The 18091-nt window shown below is 50.7% G+C and overlaps 1 protein-coding gene across 2 annotated transcripts in view; it reads left to right on the plus strand.

Annotated features, from left to right (window-relative positions):
* Positions 1 to 11012: 11012 nt before the first annotated feature.
* Hivep3 (HIVEP zinc finger 3) overlaps positions 11013 to 18091 on the plus strand; it is a 113095-nt gene continuing 106016 nt past the window's right edge. For both annotated transcript variants that reach the window (XM_004670461.2, XM_045150628.1), the window contains exon 1: positions 11013 to 11126. The gene's annotated coding sequence lies outside the window, so the exon portion shown is untranslated. The remainder of the gene's footprint in view (positions 11127 to 18091) is intronic.

The following is an 18091-nucleotide window of genomic DNA, read 5'->3' on the forward strand; positions in this document are numbered from 1 at the left end:
GAGACTTCCATCCAGCCCAGTCCCAGCCTGGGGCCCAGAATCCCCTGCCATGGTTCTAAGGAGGACAGTTCTACTCCTGTCTGGTCAGTCTGTTTTTGCATTTGCCCCTTGCCCTCCATAATCTTTCATCCATTCCCCAAGCATCAGTAAAATCCATCCTGGGTGGAGAGAAGGATCGAGAGGGAGAGCTCTGCATAGAACCCACTCTGAGGGTGGTATCCATCACAATGGGCTGACATATGGGTGACAGGTGTGTGTCTAGAAGCAGGAGTCACTGAGTTACCTATGGCAGCAGGGGAGAGTCTGGTGAAGCAGGGCCACTTCTCTAAAGGGAAGGGTAAGTCGCTTAGCCTAGGACAGGAGCAAGGCTGCCATGTGAGCACATGTGAATGACAAAAAGATCTGTCACCATATCATAACACCCACCTCCTGTGTTACAACCATGGGGGCATAGCAGGAGTGGGCGGGGCCAGGGAAATGTCCAGGTACACCTGCCCCAGCTGGCTTCCTGGTAAAGACCTTGCACAGCAAGGGCAGGCTTTGAAGAGGGAGGGAGAAGCCATGCAGATAGCCCAGTGAGTGAGGATTGCTGCACTTTGGGGATGATGGGCTGGGCCGCAGGGTTGCCGCTGGTCATTCACAGCAGACTGTGGTCCTTCCTTCTGGGGCTTTGTCAGAGGGGGATGGTCCCATTAGAGCTGGGGTTGGGCCCTGGAAGCTGCTGGAAGTTGGGGGGAGACTGAGATGGAGGGAAGCTTAGCAATTAAAGGCAGGCATGCAATTGTGCATGAGCAGGCCATGGCCAGCTGTGGCCATGTCTGCCTTCATTCCCCGCAAGCCCTGGAGATATGGCTTCTCTCTCCAGCCCTTGAGAGTGTGGCCCCCTTAGAAAGCGGGGGTTTCTTCTATCAAAGCTGCTGGCTTGGAGTGACTCTGGGGAGCTGTTATGTGAAGGCTTACAACTGCCCAGGGCCACTGGCTCTGATACTTGGGCCCAGCTGAGTTTGAGGTGGTGGCTTTGGAGGCAGAGGGAAAGTCTTGGTCAGCACACAGGACATGGATCCTGTGGGTCCTTGATATTTCATGACTCAGAGTGCCTTCTTGAATTCTGCACTCCAGACACTGGCCTGCTGTGCATAGTCTGGACATCCCTGGAACTTACAACGTCATCCTAAGACCAACCCAGGACAGCTCCCCCTTCCCCCGCACCTGTCACCTCCAGGAGTCTGAGCTGCAGCACAGACACCTGTGGATTGGTAATGTCTCAGTGTCTCCACCTTTGTGGCTTGGTGAGGCCTGGTTGGGACCCTGCTTCAATTTGAGCTGTTGCCCCAAGGACCAGAATGAGGGAGATCCGCTCCCTGAGGGGGTCCAGCAGCTTCAGATAAAGTGGGGCCATTGAGAAGCCCCGGGGTGTCCCCAACCCCCACTCCCAGACCACAGCCCAGGGAGGCCCGCCGCACCCCAGCGCTCAAGAAGTCGGATTCCCCGGAAGGAAAGCGCGGGCTTCGCAAAGCTGGGCCGGAGCCTGGAAGAAGGAGGAGGAAAGGAGCGCGCAGTTCGGGGAAGGAGATGGACGCACGCGGAGTCCGGGGCGTGGCCAAAGTGTGGCACCCAGCGACAAGCTCCCCTACCCCCACCCCGCCCCAGCGGCGGCCACCCGGGCTTCCCTGAAGGTCCTCCCTGGAGTGTCAGAGAGGAAATGACAGCGCGGGATGGGCCGGGGAGGGCGCGGAGGGAGGGGCGGCGCCCTGAGTGACACGGCCTGTCACCGAGGAGTCGGGGCGCCGACCCTCCCCGCGCTCGCCCGCCCGCCGGAGCTGGGGATTCCCCGGCCAGGAGCCCGGCCTCGGCCGTCCCCCGCTGCGCTCCGGCCCCTACCGTGACCCTGGCCCGCCTGGGCATCCCGGAGCGGCCGGCACCCGCGCGGCTCCTCCCCGCCCGCCCCCTCTCCCCGCGGAGAGGAGCCCCGAGCTGACGGCACGGGTCCCCGGGGCTGGGCGACAGGAAACTCTGGGGAGTGAATGGAAAGAAGTGGGTGGTCCGGCTCCTGCGACTTCCCCTGACATCACTGCCCAAATAAGGAGCTTCCCAGCGGCCGCGGGGCGGCCCGGAGCCGCGCCCGCCGCCCGGCGCGCCCGCCCCGCGCCCACCCCGCGCCGCGTGGGCCGCCAGCGAGCGCCCGGGGCACCGCCGGGCGGAGCCGAGCCGGGCGGAGCCGAGCCGGAGCCGGAGCCGAGCCGAGCGCGCGGGCGCTGCCGAGCAGGCGCGGAGGCCGGGCGCGCAGCCCAGCGCAGCGCAGCCCGGAGGCGCGGAGCCGCCCGCCCGTCCGCAGGTAAGCAGGGAGCGAGCGCCGCGGGCCGCGGCCTGGCCGTCGCGGGGAGCCCCGCAGCGCCGAGCCCTCGAGCCGCCGCGGGACTCGGCGGTTGCCGACGGGAGGGCGCGTCGGTCCCAACTCCCCTGACCCTTGGGGTGCTAGCGTCCAGAGCAACCTCGGGGTGCCGCTGGGTGCGCACGCTCCCAAGACACTACTTCTGTCATCGCCACCCTGGGCTGACACGAGCGTTCCCGCGTCCGCGCACGCCTCTCTCGAACACGCGCCGGGCGCAGCCCCTTGCGCCGCCGCCGGCGTGCACAGCCTGCGGGGTTTCCGTGCAGACGGACCCTCGCCGCTCCCCGCAACCCACGCCGCGGCGGGATCCGCACACCGCGGCGGGGCGGGAGGAGGGGGATGTGCTCCGTGGGCTTGGACGTCCAGGGCAGGCTTCGCCCTGGAGGCCTGGCCAGTTTCAGGCTGTCACGGCCCACAGCCTGGGGCTCCGCGAGCTCCCAGGAGAGAGTGGAAGGAGCCCACTCCGCCGCCCTCTCCTCCCTCGGGCAGGACACCTGACCCGCAGAGCGGAGGGCTGTGCAGCCTAGGCGTCCATGCCTGGCCACGACAGGGGCAAGGAGCTGTCTGGCCTCACACACTGGTGTTTCCAGAGCCTTGCCTCGTGCTTGTTTCTGGCAGTACCTAGACTACCCTCTTGTCCAGTTGACCGTTTTCGAACTCCGGACGGGACGATGGCGGCCGCAGAGCAGGTGCAGGTGGCATCAGCCTGACCTCTTAAGGCTTTCTGCATCGCGGTCACAATTGCTTATGCACAGGAATATAATGTATTCATGAACAGTTTGGTTGAGGTTTCGGGGTAAACAGGTCGGGTCAAGGACCAGCCCACTGCAGTTGCTCTCCCAGACCCAAATGGTCATGAGCTGTCTTTTAGGTTGTGCTTTTATCATCTGGAAAATGGGGGTGGCATGTTGTCAGGAAGAACTGAGCGCCTGTAAATCCAACTGATGTGAATGTGAAGCCCTGTGCATGTACCTGGTTCTGGGACTTGGTGGGGGGGGTGGTGATCTTTGGGCTGGCATTTGTCATAACTCTGCTCTGTGACCTAGAACACCATTTCTGTTCCATTATCTGCAGAGAAGCAGGCATTAACAAGTGTCCTTTGTGCCGGCTACCAGGTTTCCTGGTGTGTTCCCTGGAACGTTAGTTCTGAGGGCTGTTCCACTAGTAAAGGTTTCCCTGTTTGAGTCAGTCTGGCAGTCTGCAAACTCTGCATTACCCTTCTGGCCAATCACAATCCACATTGGCAAATTAAAGCCTCTGAAAAGTCCTGCAGCAGGAGAACCTGTGTAACTGTCAAATCTAGCATTCCTCCTGCTGGCTCCAGGTTCTTTTCAAGTTACACAGGCTCACTGTTGCAGGAAGCAGTGTTTCAGTGGCTTGCCCACAGAGACTGTATGCTGCTGTACGGTTGTGAACAGAGAGCTGTTTCCTAATTGCCCTCTTTTGGTAGGGAGTAAACAGAAGCGCAGAGCATATCAGTGGCTCATCTGAGATCACACAGCTAAACAGTGGCCTGAGATCACTGAGTAGTTAGAAGCAAAACAGGGGCTAGAACCCAGACTCCACATCCAGTGTTCTCACCTCTTGAATGGACATCTAGAAATTGAGAAAATTCTCTTCTTACAGCCAGCCTTCCTGCTTTATGGAACACCATGTAAGGTGTATTTGGAAAACATAACGATGTAGATGATTTAGTGTTGGATGAACTAACTGGTGATCAGGTGCCTTGTATAGCCATTTGTTTCTGGGATTCCGGCCGTCAAGTTCAAGCAGCGGTGCAAGCTGGGTGACAAGTGCAGTGACGGTGACACCTACTGCTACATACTCAAGCAACCCTCTTCTTCACACAGACTCACCACACAGACACACACGCTCACTCATAACCACACACTTGAGCCTGTGCGCTCACTCTGCCGTTACCTGCACATGCTCATACTGGGGTACCTAAATGCTCCATCCTGTGCCCGTGCTCACACTCACACATCCGCTCCTCCACCCACTCTCTCACTCACATCCATCCTGTTGTGCTCCAGGCTCTAGCCAAGAGTCACTCCAGAGAATTCCCTTGTCCCTGTGTTTCCAGAGCTGCCAGGGCATCCACGCTCGCTCCCTAAGACGTGTCCTCAAGCCAGGCATGATGGCACATGCCTTTAATCCCAGCACTCGGGAGGCAGAGGTGGGAGGATTGTCATGAGTTCAAGGTCACCCTGAGACTACATAGTGTATTCCAGATCAGCCTGAGCTAGAGTGAGACCCTCTAAAAACAAACAAAACAAATAAAAACAGCCCATGTGTCCTCAGTGAAAGGGAAAACTCTGCAGGGCCAATCAGATGTCCTTATGCTTAGTAGATACTTTTTCCTTCCATTCTCTGCCTATTTCCAGTATTGGCCAGCTGTTGTTCCATCACATAGGGAGGGAAAACCATGGCTCTGGGGTCTGCTCTCTGTGTGTTTTAATCAGCTGTCCAAGTACCATGGGGTCGAGGACCCCAGCACCTGTTAGAATGGGCAGAGAGAAGCAGGAGAGCACGAGTGTCCCTGGCTGTGGGGATGACTGTGACCCAGGCCAGCATCAAGGGATGGACTGAGTATTTGCGAAGGGCCTAGCAGACCTCGGCCGTGTTCTAGGGATTCCAGCTTGGAGAATTGTCTAATCCCTTTGTTCAAGGGGCCTGCATTCAGGTTAGGTTAGTAGCAGGTACAAGGGCCTGCAGACCGAGGGTGCTGAGCTGAGGAATGCCAAGGGGCACATAGTGCAGTTGACCCACTGCCCATCAACTACCTTTCTAGGACCCTCTGGGAGAATCTGCTCATCGACTCAGGGCCTAATTATCATAATGGCACCTTCACAGAGGCCAAACTTCGAGCATCCTAGGCCTGAGGGTTGGCTGTGTCCACTGTGTCAGACCAGCCCTATATTGGGTCTTCCCCACCCCAGTCATGCAGAGAGGGTGGTACTCCTAGGTACCTCTGTGCTCTCTGGTTGCAGAATCCCATGCGTCATGTGCCGGCAGCTCAGTTCAAGGCAGTTCAGGTGGTCCATCTGGACGGCTGGTAGATGGCTTGTGCTGCTTCCATTATTAATAACCATGATGTCATGCATCTCTGCATTCTCCATGGGCTGCAGAGCACTCTCTCCTATTATCCCCTGTGTTTTGTGGGCTGATCTGTGAAGGAGGAAGGATGGAGTGAAGACCTCGGACATGGCCACTGCCGTGTGCTGCTGCTGCAGACTCACCCCGGCTGCCTCACGGCCCAGTGTCCGTTCTTCCTCGGCTGTGGGAGAACCAGCCTCTTGAGGCAAGACGGTCTGCCCAGACCGAACTTTCAATACACAGTAGACTTTTGAAATGGACTTTTCTTTTCTCCCTTTCTCTCTCTCTCCCTTCCTTATTTTTCTTTCTTTCTTTCTGTTTTTGTTTTTCTGAGGTAGGGTCTTTACTCTAACCCAGGCTGACCTAGAATTCACTGTGTAGTCCTAGGATGGCCTTAAACTCACAGGGACCCTCCTACCACTGCCTCCCGAGTGCTGGGATTAAAGGTGTGCACCATTGTTTCCACACATGTACATGTGCATTTTGATAATTCCCTCTTATGAACAGTCAGCTTTTAATAAATGTCCTGTTGAGTTGATTTGCCTAAGGTCACATAGCAAGTTCAGAGTAGAGAAGACTCAAACCCAGAACTGTGGGTTTCAAAATCCTTTTATTAAAATTGCAATGTTTGCGAATGATTGTCATGCTTAATTAAAGACAGCCCCTTCCCATACACCGACCTTTGTGGATCATCAAATTTATCTTTATTATTTTGATGGTTCTTATTTGGGGAATGGTAGCAGTAAGGATTGAACCCAGGGTTTCTCTCATGCATTCTAGGCAAGTGATCTACCATGGAGCCATCCCTCGGCCCTAGCTTTGCTTTACTAAGAATCTTGGAGTTGGAAGGTCTCAGGAGTTCTGAGGCATGATATTCTCTATAAAATAATGTGTGGATTTCAGAAGAAGAATTTGAAATTTTTCAGAAGAAGGTGTAGATGTGAGAAAATGTCCTAAATATTAATTGAAAAAGTGGGCTAAGCCAGGGGGATTGTGGCTGTCCCCTGAGTCTCTTAGCAGCAGAATCCAGAGTTCTGTCCCTGTGTCTGGGTCACATCCTCTGATGAAATCCTGTATGTACAGGGAGCCAGGCCCTGGGCTACATGTCCCACTGATACCCAGAAGCTCAGAAAGCTGGTGCCCAGGAGGTCAGGCAGGCCTTCCATCTGCCTCTGTTTCTATCTATTCCTAGCTTGGCTGCAACACACTTGTCCCAGGCCCCCAGCAGCCACATGGTTTGCACTCCTGCTTCCTAGCCAGAGACCTTGGCCATGTTGTGTTCCCATTCCTGAACCTCAGTTTTCTGGTCTCTTGTGGGGAGTACTCATAGTGATCTGCAGGGTAGCTGTACCAGGGACTTTTTCTCTATGACAAAATGCCTGACAGAGCATGCTAAAGGAAGAAGAGAGTGTATTAGCTCACAGTTTTAGGGTACACTCCATGATGGTGGGGAAGGCATGGTGGCAGGAGTGACAAGTGGGAAGAGCTCGCTCGTGTCTAGGGTAGATCAGGAGACAGAAAACGGGAATGCTGGTGCTCAGCTCCTATTTTCCTTCCCATTAGGTCCAGGACTTTCGCCATAGGGTGGTGCCACTCACATCCAGGGTGAGTCTTGCTCTTCAGTCGAACCTCTCTGGAAGCACTGTGGCACTACTGTGGGAGGTGTGTCTCCTAGATGTTTCCAAATCTAGTCAAGTTGACAGTAAAGATGAGCCATCTTAGTGACCCTGTGGGTTATAAAAGACCCTCAGTGTCGGTTATGTTGCTGGGTGCCTGTGCCTGGCATGGAGAGGGTGAGCCAGGAACCGGGAGGTTCGAGCTGTAACTATGCAGACGTAGCAATATTCATAAGTCCGTAGTGCTTGTGGGTTGGCTGCTTGGCTGCTTCTAAAGCCATAGAGTGTATCAATTTGCCCTAAATGGCAACCTTCTGAGAGGAAGGGCACATTTCATGTCATATCCCAGTCCTTGGGCAGAAGACTTGCCAGTCTGCCATCCTCTTTACCCTTTTCCTTGCAGAGCTGAGGGATCAAGGCCTGCACCCCTTCCCTTGCTTGGCACCCATCTGAGGCTCAGGGAAGAGGAGGGCAGGCTTTGGGCCCCACTTTGAATTTGCACTTGTTTGCACCCACATCAGCCTGGTCTCCGGGTCCGAAGGCTAAAATGGGGGTCAGATGGGGGTGAAGACCTGGCTTGTGGCACTTTGTCTCCCTCTCACTCACGAGCTTTTCACCAGTGGCCTGAAACCTTCTGTAAGCTGAGCCCTGGGAGCTGAGCTCTGAGCTCTGAGCAAATCCAAACACCCAGGAGCCCCATAGCCATGGGCAAGGTGCCCTTCCTCTCCAGGTCTCAGTCTGCTCATCCCTAGTATAAGACCTCACTTCATACTCACTTTCTAGGCATCACCCAGAGGCTCTGCTAGGAGAAGACTGGCTTCCCTCCCGGGAGGAGTTCTGCTCTGCTGTCAGTCCCACTGTGTACTCACCGTGAGATTTGCTGCCTTTTTGAATCCTGTTTCTTTTTGCTCACTTAAAGTTGTACCTTTGTCTGGAGCAGTAGGAAGGCAGTTTGAGATGGTATGTAAGGTGCCGCTTACGTGCAGCTGCTCTGGGAGAGCCATCTCTACCCGCCACTGCTCACGTTCACATACCCAGGGCTACTCAGGTCTAGGCACATGATCAAATCGGTGCTCAACAGTATAGGCTCAGACAGTTTCATGAAAGGTGAACCTGGGAAGGTAGTTTGAGCAGAGTCAAGGCCACACTGCCAAGTGGACAGCCTGGGCTCCTGGTGGACCTGCCGTGAAGTAATCACGGGTCGTTTGCAGCTCTCTCCTGTCTCTGAGGCTTGGGTCCTCATCTGCTGGTTGCCACCCACCCCTGTGGGATCTTCTGGTTCCTTTTGCTCTGAGCAAACTGTGGGCCTTTGGTATGCAGGTCATGGGTGCTCTGGGGACTGAGCACTGAGAGATATGCTGGCTGCTTGAGAAAGTTTCGTGACTCTCCTCACTGGGACTCTGTTGGATTGACAGAGACAGTCAAGCAGACAGGCCCCGAACAAGGAACAAACTGTGGTTGCTAATTGTCAGAGCTGTCCATGAGAGAACAGGCCAGAAAAGGAACATTAGTGGCATGGAATTAAATTAAAAGAAAGACATTACTTTTTTTTTTCTTAAAGGAAATTCAAAAGGCTCTGAACCACCTGTTTCACATAGCTTGTCACTTATATAAAATTCATCACTATGTGGTGGGACTGTTCAGGTGAGGGTAGAGGCAGGAGGCTGCAGAGTTAAGCTGAGCCACTGGTCATTGGAATTGCCAGTGCCTACTGAGCACTTCTGAAGGGCTGGGAGCTGTTCTAAGTAGTGGGTGTGGCCATATCCAATGCAGATGATATTCTGGGCTCTCCTGGGGCTTATCAACCAGGAGTGGGAAGGTAGAAGCCAAGGGAACATGGCAAGGTGTAACAGGTCAAGCCAGGTAAATGGCCTCCAGCAAAATGGAGCAGATGTGAAGGTGGAGACTGCCAAGGGAGGGTGTTCCCAGGCCTCTTTGTGTGGGATGGTTAGAGAAGGCAGTCACTGAACGGTGGCACCAAAGCATAGTTGTACAAGACTATAGGTTTGAGCAGGCTAACTCAAAGTGGGGATTGCCTGTCTCTACGGGGTACAGAGAGGCCTGTAGAATGTCTCATATGGAAGGAGCCAATGTGGTCAATTCAGCCTGACAGTTCAGACAATGCCAGCCCTGCTTTGGAAACAAGTCATGGAGCCCACCTCATGACAGTCATACAGTGACATTAACATTGATGACAGCCAAGCAGCCACTGGATTGAGCTGTAGACTGACTCCTGGAGGTCTCTGACAAAGTAGAGAGATCACTGCTACTCACTAGATGCAGAGGCCGAGTATAAACTATGTATTAGGAATAACAAACCCAGGACGATGGGCCAGTGAGAGGCAGAATGAACCTCCAGCCTGGACTTGCTGAGCATGGGACACTGCTTCTCCCTGAAGGTAGCTAGGACACACCCCAAATCCCCACAAACCACCATACTTGACACCCTTTTTCCTGAAAATAAATAAGCCCAGACACTAGGACACATGACTAAATGCACCGTGGTACCTTGGATTGGATCCTGGGTCAGGAAAGGGACATGAAACATGAAAACGTCTACGGCATATTCACTAGTCACATACCAATGATAATATCTTCATTTTGACAAATGCACCTTTTCTGTAAGGTGTAAACTGTAAAGGAAGCCAGGTGCAGAATATATAGGATTTCTGTTGACTAATCAAAAATTCTTTCCAAATGAAAAGTTGACTTAAAATGAAAGAATGAATTGGTGAATGAATGCATGAATCCATGTACATCCTCCCCACCAGCCTCCAGGAATTAATTAGGATGAGCACAAAGGGCCATTAAGTATTGGACTCTGGTTCTGCTGTCCTCCCCAAGCATACCACTGTGAGAAGCAAAGTAACAAATCAGTGCCTGAGTCACAGTGGTGCCTTCCTGGGAACTGGTCCCACTGCATGTCCAGTTTGCTGTTCCACCTGTATTTCAGGCTGTCCTGAGTCTGCCCTGTACATCTGGTGAAAGTCACCAGCTCATTTCTCGTGCGGCTGTGCCAGGCAGGTGGAAGTTGGGTATAACCACAGAGCTGTGTCCTATGATGGTGGATGGCAGCACTTGATGCTTAGGTAGGAGGAGGTGTGAGGACAGTAAGAGAAGGGAAGGAGCCTGGAAGGTAATCTGACTTTTTTTTTTTTTTTTGAGACAAGCCCAACAGACTGGCCTTTTTTTTTTTTTTTTTTTTTAATGAGAGAGAGAGAATGAATGTTGGAGTGCCAGGGTCTCCAGTCACTGCCACTGGACTCCAGACATGTGCACCCACTTGCACTTGTTGTGTGTCTGGCTCATGTGGGACCTGGAGCATTGCACATAGGTCCTTAGGCTTTGCAGGCAAGTGCCTTCACCACTAAGTAATCTCTCCAGCCCTGGTTTTTTGAGGAATTTTTTTAAAATATTTTTTTGTCCATTTATTTATTTATTTATTTGAGAGCGATAGACACAGAGAGAAAGACAGATAGAGGAAAAGAGAGAGAATGGGCACGCCAGGGCCTCCAGCCACTGCAAACAAACTCCAGACACATGCGCCCCCTTGTGCATCTGACTAACATGGGTCCTGGGGAACTGAGCCTCAAACCAGGGTCCTTAGGCTTCACAGGCAAGTGCTTAACCGCTAAGCCATCTCTCCAGCCCTTTTGAAGCATTTTTAATTTTTATTTATTTATTTGAAAAAGTGAGAGACAGAGAGAAAGAGAAAGAAAGAGAGAATGAGCGTGCCAGGGCCTCCAGCCAGTAAAAACAAATTCCAGATGCATGTGCCACCTTGTGTATCTGGCTTATGTGGGTCCTGGGGAATTGAACCTGGGTCCTTTGGCTTGGTAGGCAAGCTCTTTAACCTCTAAGCCATCCCTCCATCCTCTGATTTTTTTTTTTCCTTTATTTGATACTAGAAAACACTTGGGCCTAGAAGAGAGGAGTGCTCCATAGAATGAGGGAAAGAGAGTGAAGAGATTATGAAGCTTGTGGCCTGACTAGCCATCCACAAAACAGGTGACTTGGCTCAGGTGAGTCTCTGAAGACCCTCCGGCTAAAAATCACTGAGACCAGAGTAATGGTGTCTCCACCTCCCCCTGCAGTGCTGTGTAACACAGCTTAGCCACTCCAGGCCATCAGATGTCCTAACAGGTTCCAGAGGGCTGGCAGGCACTACACATACCCTTCCCTAGGCATGTGGGCATCTGCAGTTTTCTTGACATATAGATCAGGCAGAAAAGGCTCGGGTTCACAGGAAACCATCAGCATGGGTCTTTTAGAGAGTATCTGGAGGAGCCTGGGAAGGCAGCTCAGTGGGTTAAGAGTGCTTGCTGTGTAAGTGTGGGGACCCAAGTGTGATCCCCAACACTCATGTAAAAAGCTAGGCATGGTTACATGCCTGTGACCCAATGCTGAGGGTGGGCAGAGATAGGAGGATCTCTAGGGCTCCCTGGTCAGCCAGTCTAATGAAAAACTAGGAGCTCTAGAATCACTGAGAGACCCTGTCTGAGAAGTAAGGCTGGGCAGCATTAGGGAAGGATACCCAACATGCTCTTCTGGCCTCCACGTGCCTGCACATGGGGCCCATGCGTCTACACACACATGCACACACACATGCCTATAGCCACACGAAAGCATGTGGAGCTGAGCGGGGTAGGATATCCACCCCAAGATGGGCTTTGTCTTAGTTGTTCATCTTCTTTCTGAAATAGGATCTCATTAGCCTGGGCTGGCCTCATACTGGCTAGATAGCTAAGGGTGACCTTGAACTTCTGTTCTTCCTGAGTGCTGGGATTACAGGTGTGTGCCCCCATGTGACACTCTGTGTGATGGTTTATATTGATCATCATCATGACAGGACCTAGAATCAATGGTGAGGGGGTATGTAGATTAGATTAGCTTCTGCAAGTCTGTTAGGGGTTATCTTGCTTAATTAATTTATGAAGACCTGCCTTAACTGTAGGTGGCGCCATTCCGTGGGCGGGGGTCCTGGACTATATAAAATGGAGAGAGCTGGCTGAGCACCCCTTATCACCCTCTGCTTTCTCACTGGATTGAATGTGAGCAGCTATCTCAAACTCCTGCTGCCGTGCCTTCTCTGCCTTGGACTGTAACCTGGAACTGTGAGCTGACATAAACCCTCCCTTCTCTCAACTGATGCCTGCTTTGTTTTTGTCAGGAATTTTGTTACAAGAAGGTAACTAATACACTGGGAATGGAACCCAGGGATTCCTGCCTGCTAGGCAATTGATATGCCATCCCCAGCCCTAGGGCTCTTTGTTTGAAACAAACTCTGATCTTGTGAAATAAAACAAATATTTTTAAATTTATTTCCAGCATTTATTAGGGCATGTTTGTAGAGCACAAGTGCTATCGGATGTGAGGATATGTTATAGATAGCCAAGAACCTTTGGGAAAGTTTGAAGGCTCTTATATTTCAAGACTTCTGAGCATACTGAAGTCTCAAAAGTACTTTGGAAATCAGCAAAAGGATGTGTGTGAATGTTGTAAATGTGAGCATGTGTGTAGATGTATCATGTGCAGATGTCCAAGACTGAGTGAGCAGAGCATGTATATGTGTGTGTATGTACATATATATTTGTATATATGTATATACATGCACATATACATATATGTATATGCAAATGTACTGTATATATACATATAAACGCACATATGTATGCCATACACACATATACTTATATGTACATATATGTAAGCCTGTGAGAAGGTAGATTAGAGTTTTGTAGAGAAGCATTTTGAGAAACACAAAAGTTATCTAAGGTCGAAGCTAAAAAAAATAACATGAATACACAGTAACTGTAAAACTCGTTTCTGCCTGTTCGTTTCAGCTTGTCGGTTTCTCACATTTTTCTGATTTTGTTAATTTCGTTTTTTTCTTCTCAAAAGAAAAGTGGCAAGTGGCATGCAGATGTCCCCTCCCCCCGGCTGTGTACTGCCCCCCGGGAGGTGGAGCAGTGGGCTGCACGTGTTCGTGGCAAGGAGGGTGGCCAGCTTACAGGGCAAATTCACGTCCAGTGTGCAATCAAGAAGCCCCTGCATGACGTTAGTGGTAGTGTTTTTTTTTTAATTTTAAAAATATTTTTATTTATTTATTTGCAAGGAGAGAGAGGGAGGGAGGGAGAGGCTGGGCGCACCAGGGCACCCCAGATGTATGCAACACCTATGCATTTGGCTTTACGTGGGTACTGGGGAATCAAGCAAGGTTGTTATGTTTTGCAGGCAAGCGCCTTAACTGCTGAGCCATCTCCCCAGCCCTCATGTTAGTGTTTTAAGAGCTAAAAGAGAACCTCATTTACAAAATTCTGCTGAAGGGGCTGGAGGGATGGTTTAGCAGTTAAGGTGCTTGTTTGCAAAGCCGAAGAACCCAGGTTCGATTCCTCAGGACCCACATAAGCCAGATACACAAGGTGGCGTGTGTATCTGGAGTTTGTTTGCAGCAGCTGGAGGCCCTGGCGTGCCCATTCATTCTCTCTCTCCTCTCCCCTTTTCTATCAAAAAGAAATATTAAAAAAAAAAATCTACTGAAGACCAAAAGTGCCTTTGTGGAAGGTGGCTTTGCACGTGGGGTCTCCCAGCACTTGCACGCAGGCAGGTGTATCTGAGTGCAACAAACACACTCACAGGTGGGCATTTCTGCCAACCAGTGCGTAGGTGAGCCAGGTGAGAACACCTTTGATCTCTCCAACGACAATGCTCCGCTGGGCCCACATTCTCCCTGCTCCATGGTCCTGGCCTTTCATTTGCTGTGTCTGTCCTGTCAACTTCCTGCCCTTTGCAGTCCTTCCCAGACTCAGTTTTCCTGGCTCTCACCCTGCATGCACAAACCCTGCCCCTCTCTCCTAGCATGTCCCAGTCATGTCAGTGTCCCAGGAGGGGGCAGCATCCCACTGAATTGCATGACTACATCTCATCAGAAACTGAGCTTAGGTCTCCTTGCCTGGCAGAGGAGAACCACGGTCTCTTAAAGACTGCGCGGGCAATAAAGGAAGTGACCATAAGAGGACGAGGGGAATTCTAAAGGGGATTTTCTTTCTCTGGGGGTTAGATGACAGGAGGTGTGGGAACACTTCAGAACCACATGTGGGATCACCTCAGCTGCTCCCTCAAACTCTGTCCTGCTCTTCGTCTGGCCATATGTGACCTCAGTCAAATGACTCAAGCCTCCATTTTCCCCTGGCCAAATACTGCTGCTGCTACCTTGCAGAGAGCCCTGGCTCCATGTTGTGACATTGGTGAGAGCCTTGAACAGTGTGTAGTGCACAGGAAGTGACATGTTCATTGTCTTCATCCATGGTAGAAAAGAATTCTATCAATCAAATTAAAAATATATATTCAGGGGCTGGAGAAATGGCTTAGCGATTAAGCGCTTGCCTGTGAAGCCTAAGGACCCCTGTTTGAGGCTTGATTCCCCAGGACCCACGTTAGCCAGATGCACATATATATACGTATATATATGTTTATACGTGTATGTATGTATGTATGTTCAGGGCTGGAGAGATGGCTCCATGGTTTAGGCGTTTGCCTGCAAAGTCTAACAACCCAAGTTTTATTCCCCAGTACCCATGTAAAGCCAGATGCGCAAAGTGGCACATGTGTCTAGATTTCATTTGCAGTGCCTTGAAGTCTGGTGTACCCTATTCTCTGCTGGGCATGATAGTGTATGCCTTTAATCCTAGCACTGGGGAGGCTGAGGTAGGAGGATCACTGTGAGTTTGAGGTGAGCCGAAGATTACCTAGTGAATTCTAGGTCAAACTGAGCTAGAGTGAGACCCTATTTCAAAATAAAAGTTCAAAATATTTTTATGTTTTTTTTTAAGCTTTATTTTTATGAGAGAGAGAGAATTGGTGTACCAGAGACTCTAGCCATTGCAGTTGAACTCCAGACACCTGTGACCTTGCATGCTTACATCACCATGTGCATCTGGCTTATGTGGGATGTGGAGTGTCAAACATGGGTCCTTAGTCTTGGCCGGCTAGTGCCTTAACTGTTAAGCCATCTGTCCAGCCCCAAAATATTTTTAAAATGTGCAAAAATATAAATAGGCAAGGTAAAAATGTCACATAAATATGTGGAGAATGCTTAAGCTAATAAAACACAAAAGATTAAAATTAAATGAAATTATTTTGTCTAAGAATGGAAAAATATAATTTAAAAAATAGAGATCAAGTGCTTATAAGGCCAAGGGGACTTAGGAATTTAAATTGGAATCAGTGACAGTTGTAAGTGGACATACCGTTGTGCCTTTGTTCCTGCAGTTTCCAGTTTCAGATGAACACACACAGATGCGTATGTGCAGGGCGCTCCCTTGCTGCATTGCAAGTGGTAGCAAAACAAACGAGAAATGGCCTCCATCCCCAGCGTGGCAATGTTTAAGCAATTTATGGTGTGTTTGTGGTATGGAATGTCTGGGTCCGTTAAAAAGAAAGACATGAACCTACAGGGCCCAGTGTGGAAGGATATTCTCAACATACTCATAAGTGGAAAAAAGTTTCTGTGCATAGTGCAATCCTATCCTCACACAGCAAACAGTTCAACAGTTAAATGTGGCTGTGCACATGAGATGTGTTTCTGTGTTCATTGAAGCTGCCTCAGAAAATACCCAGTCAACCAGGAGTGAAAGTAGGATTCGTGAGGAAGAATGAGGCTTGTTCATTAAAAAAAAAATTATTTATGTGTGTGTGTGTGTGTGTGTGTGTGTGTGTTTAGTGTAGGGGTAGAGGTAGGGGCACACTAGGGTCTCTTGCTGCTGTAGATGAACACCAGACACTTGCACAACTTTTTGCTCTGGTTTACATGGGTGGCTTGAGAATTGAACCGAGGCCAGCAGGCTCTGCAAGCAAGTACCTTTAACCACTGAGCAATCTTGCCATTCCTAGCTTGTCTACTTTTACATCATATACCTCTGCAGGTATATGCACGTATGTGTATTTTATTTACTTGTTTGTTTATGTTCTTTCGAGATAGGTGCTCGCTCTGTAACCAAAGCTAGCCTTAAGTTCATAGCAGTCCCTCTGCCTCAGCCTCCCAAGTGCTGGGATTACACAGTGAGCCAGCACAGTGGATTCTCTACATGTTGTTCTGTGTTGTTTGATGAAGTCTCAGGTGATTCAGGCTGTTCCCAACTCCATGTTGTAGCTAAGGATGACCTTGAACTTCTCATCCTCCTGCCTCCTTCCCAAATGTTGGGGTTACAGGCATGTGACGACACTACAGACAGTACATGTATTTTCAACACAGTAAATTTCAAAAGAAACTCTAAGAAAATGAGGGGAAAAAGAAGAAAGTCTCTGGGAAACAGGAGTATTGTGATAGTTTGATGAAATAATATGTAATAGATATTTTTTGTTTATTTTTATTTATTTATTTGACAGTGACAGACAGAGAGGAGGAGGAGGAGGGAGGGAGGGAGAGAGAGAGAGAGAGAGAGAAGGGCACGCCAGGGCTTCCAGCCACTGCAAACTAACTCCAGATGTGTGCGCCCCCTTGTGCATCTGGCTAACGTGGGTCCTGGGGAATCAAGCCTTGAACCGGGGTCCTTAGGCTTCACAGGCAAGCGCTTAACCATTAAGCCATCTCTGCAGCCCATGTAACAGATATTTAATACCCGTGTCTGGCACTGGCAAGTGCTCAGTGAATGTCTATCTCACCTTTATGTCCTTCCTCCATGGGTCAGACCACCTCCTGCCCAGCATTCACTTCATTGTTTTCTCCACACTCAAACATGCAGTGGTAAATCCAGCAGTGTCAGCCACTCTCATGCTATGTCCCAACCCTCGACATCCAATGTGTCATGTAGAGCCACTAAATTAGAGAACCCACCAGTCTAGCCCCTAGGCAGCTCCCAGGATCCTTTTTGCTTCGAAAAGAAAGGGCTGGCTCCCATCCCCGCCTAGGTATTTCCCAGTCCCACATCCTGTCTCCTAGGGGCGTCTCACCACCTCGCAGTCTGGGCCCTCTGTCACCCTCACAGCCCCAGCGTGAACCTCAGCCGCGTGGATTGTATCTGCTTTCTGGTTTGGGGCTTTCACATTTCCATTCAAGGCCAGGCTTTCCCACCCCCAGGATGTAGGCTTTCCTGGTCGCCTCCCCCACCCGCAGCCTCCACCTGGCCCTGATGAATTTCATCATGCCTGCTTAAAATCATTCTACTTCCAATTTGCTAATTTAATTCTAGTCTTACAGAATTTTGGCAACCCTGCCAAACAGGGTGCCAGATGCAGATTTAATGAGCATATTTTCAGTCCTTTCTTTCCTGTCTCCATGAAGATGCTGAAGGGAATAGGCTCTGGAACTCATTCTCAGGGGACCGCTTCCCTGGAGTGTCCTTCTCTGCCTTGGACGCTGCGCATCAGGGCATGGCTCTGGAGCCAGGTCTTGTCTAAGTTAAGGGAAGGATGAGCTCTGCGGAGAGGGGAGCTGTCATTGCATCATCCTCCCTGTCCTAGAAGCCCCAACCCAGTTCCCAGCATTTGGGCTTCACAGGAAATGTGTTTGGAGAAAATTGCTTATTTCCTCTGGCCTGTGTCTTCCTGCAGCCGTGCACAGCTCAGCAGATCGGTCATTTCAGCAAACACACACTGAGCGCTTTCTAGGGGATTTCTCCAGGCATGGTCTATGGACAGCCAGAGACACAGTTATGGTGGTGGGGGACCCTGCTCCACAGTGACAGGTGCAGACAACGCAGGGGGATGGAGCCTGGAACTTCACAGCCTAGACCCTCCCCCCACCTCCTGTATCTCCACTATGGTTACTTCATTTCCACTCCTACCCTGTCCTTATGGGAGGTGTTTTTATCCTCCAGAGTAAGATGCAAAGAAGTCAGGTGGGTGGTTCGAGGCCACAGAGTGGTGAGCCTCAGAAGTGGGACTCTTCCTGATGTTTTAGATTCTAAATAAGTCTTTTATCACCTCTGTGGAGCAGCATCTTGGGGCCCACCCATGATCTCAATGGCACTGCTCATGACCGATCAGA

Source organism: Jaculus jaculus, chromosome 5 (genome assembly GCF_020740685.1).
Source record: "Jaculus jaculus isolate mJacJac1 chromosome 5, mJacJac1.mat.Y.cur, whole genome shotgun sequence".
Lineage (NCBI taxonomy): Eukaryota > Metazoa > Chordata > Mammalia > Rodentia > Dipodidae > Jaculus > Jaculus jaculus.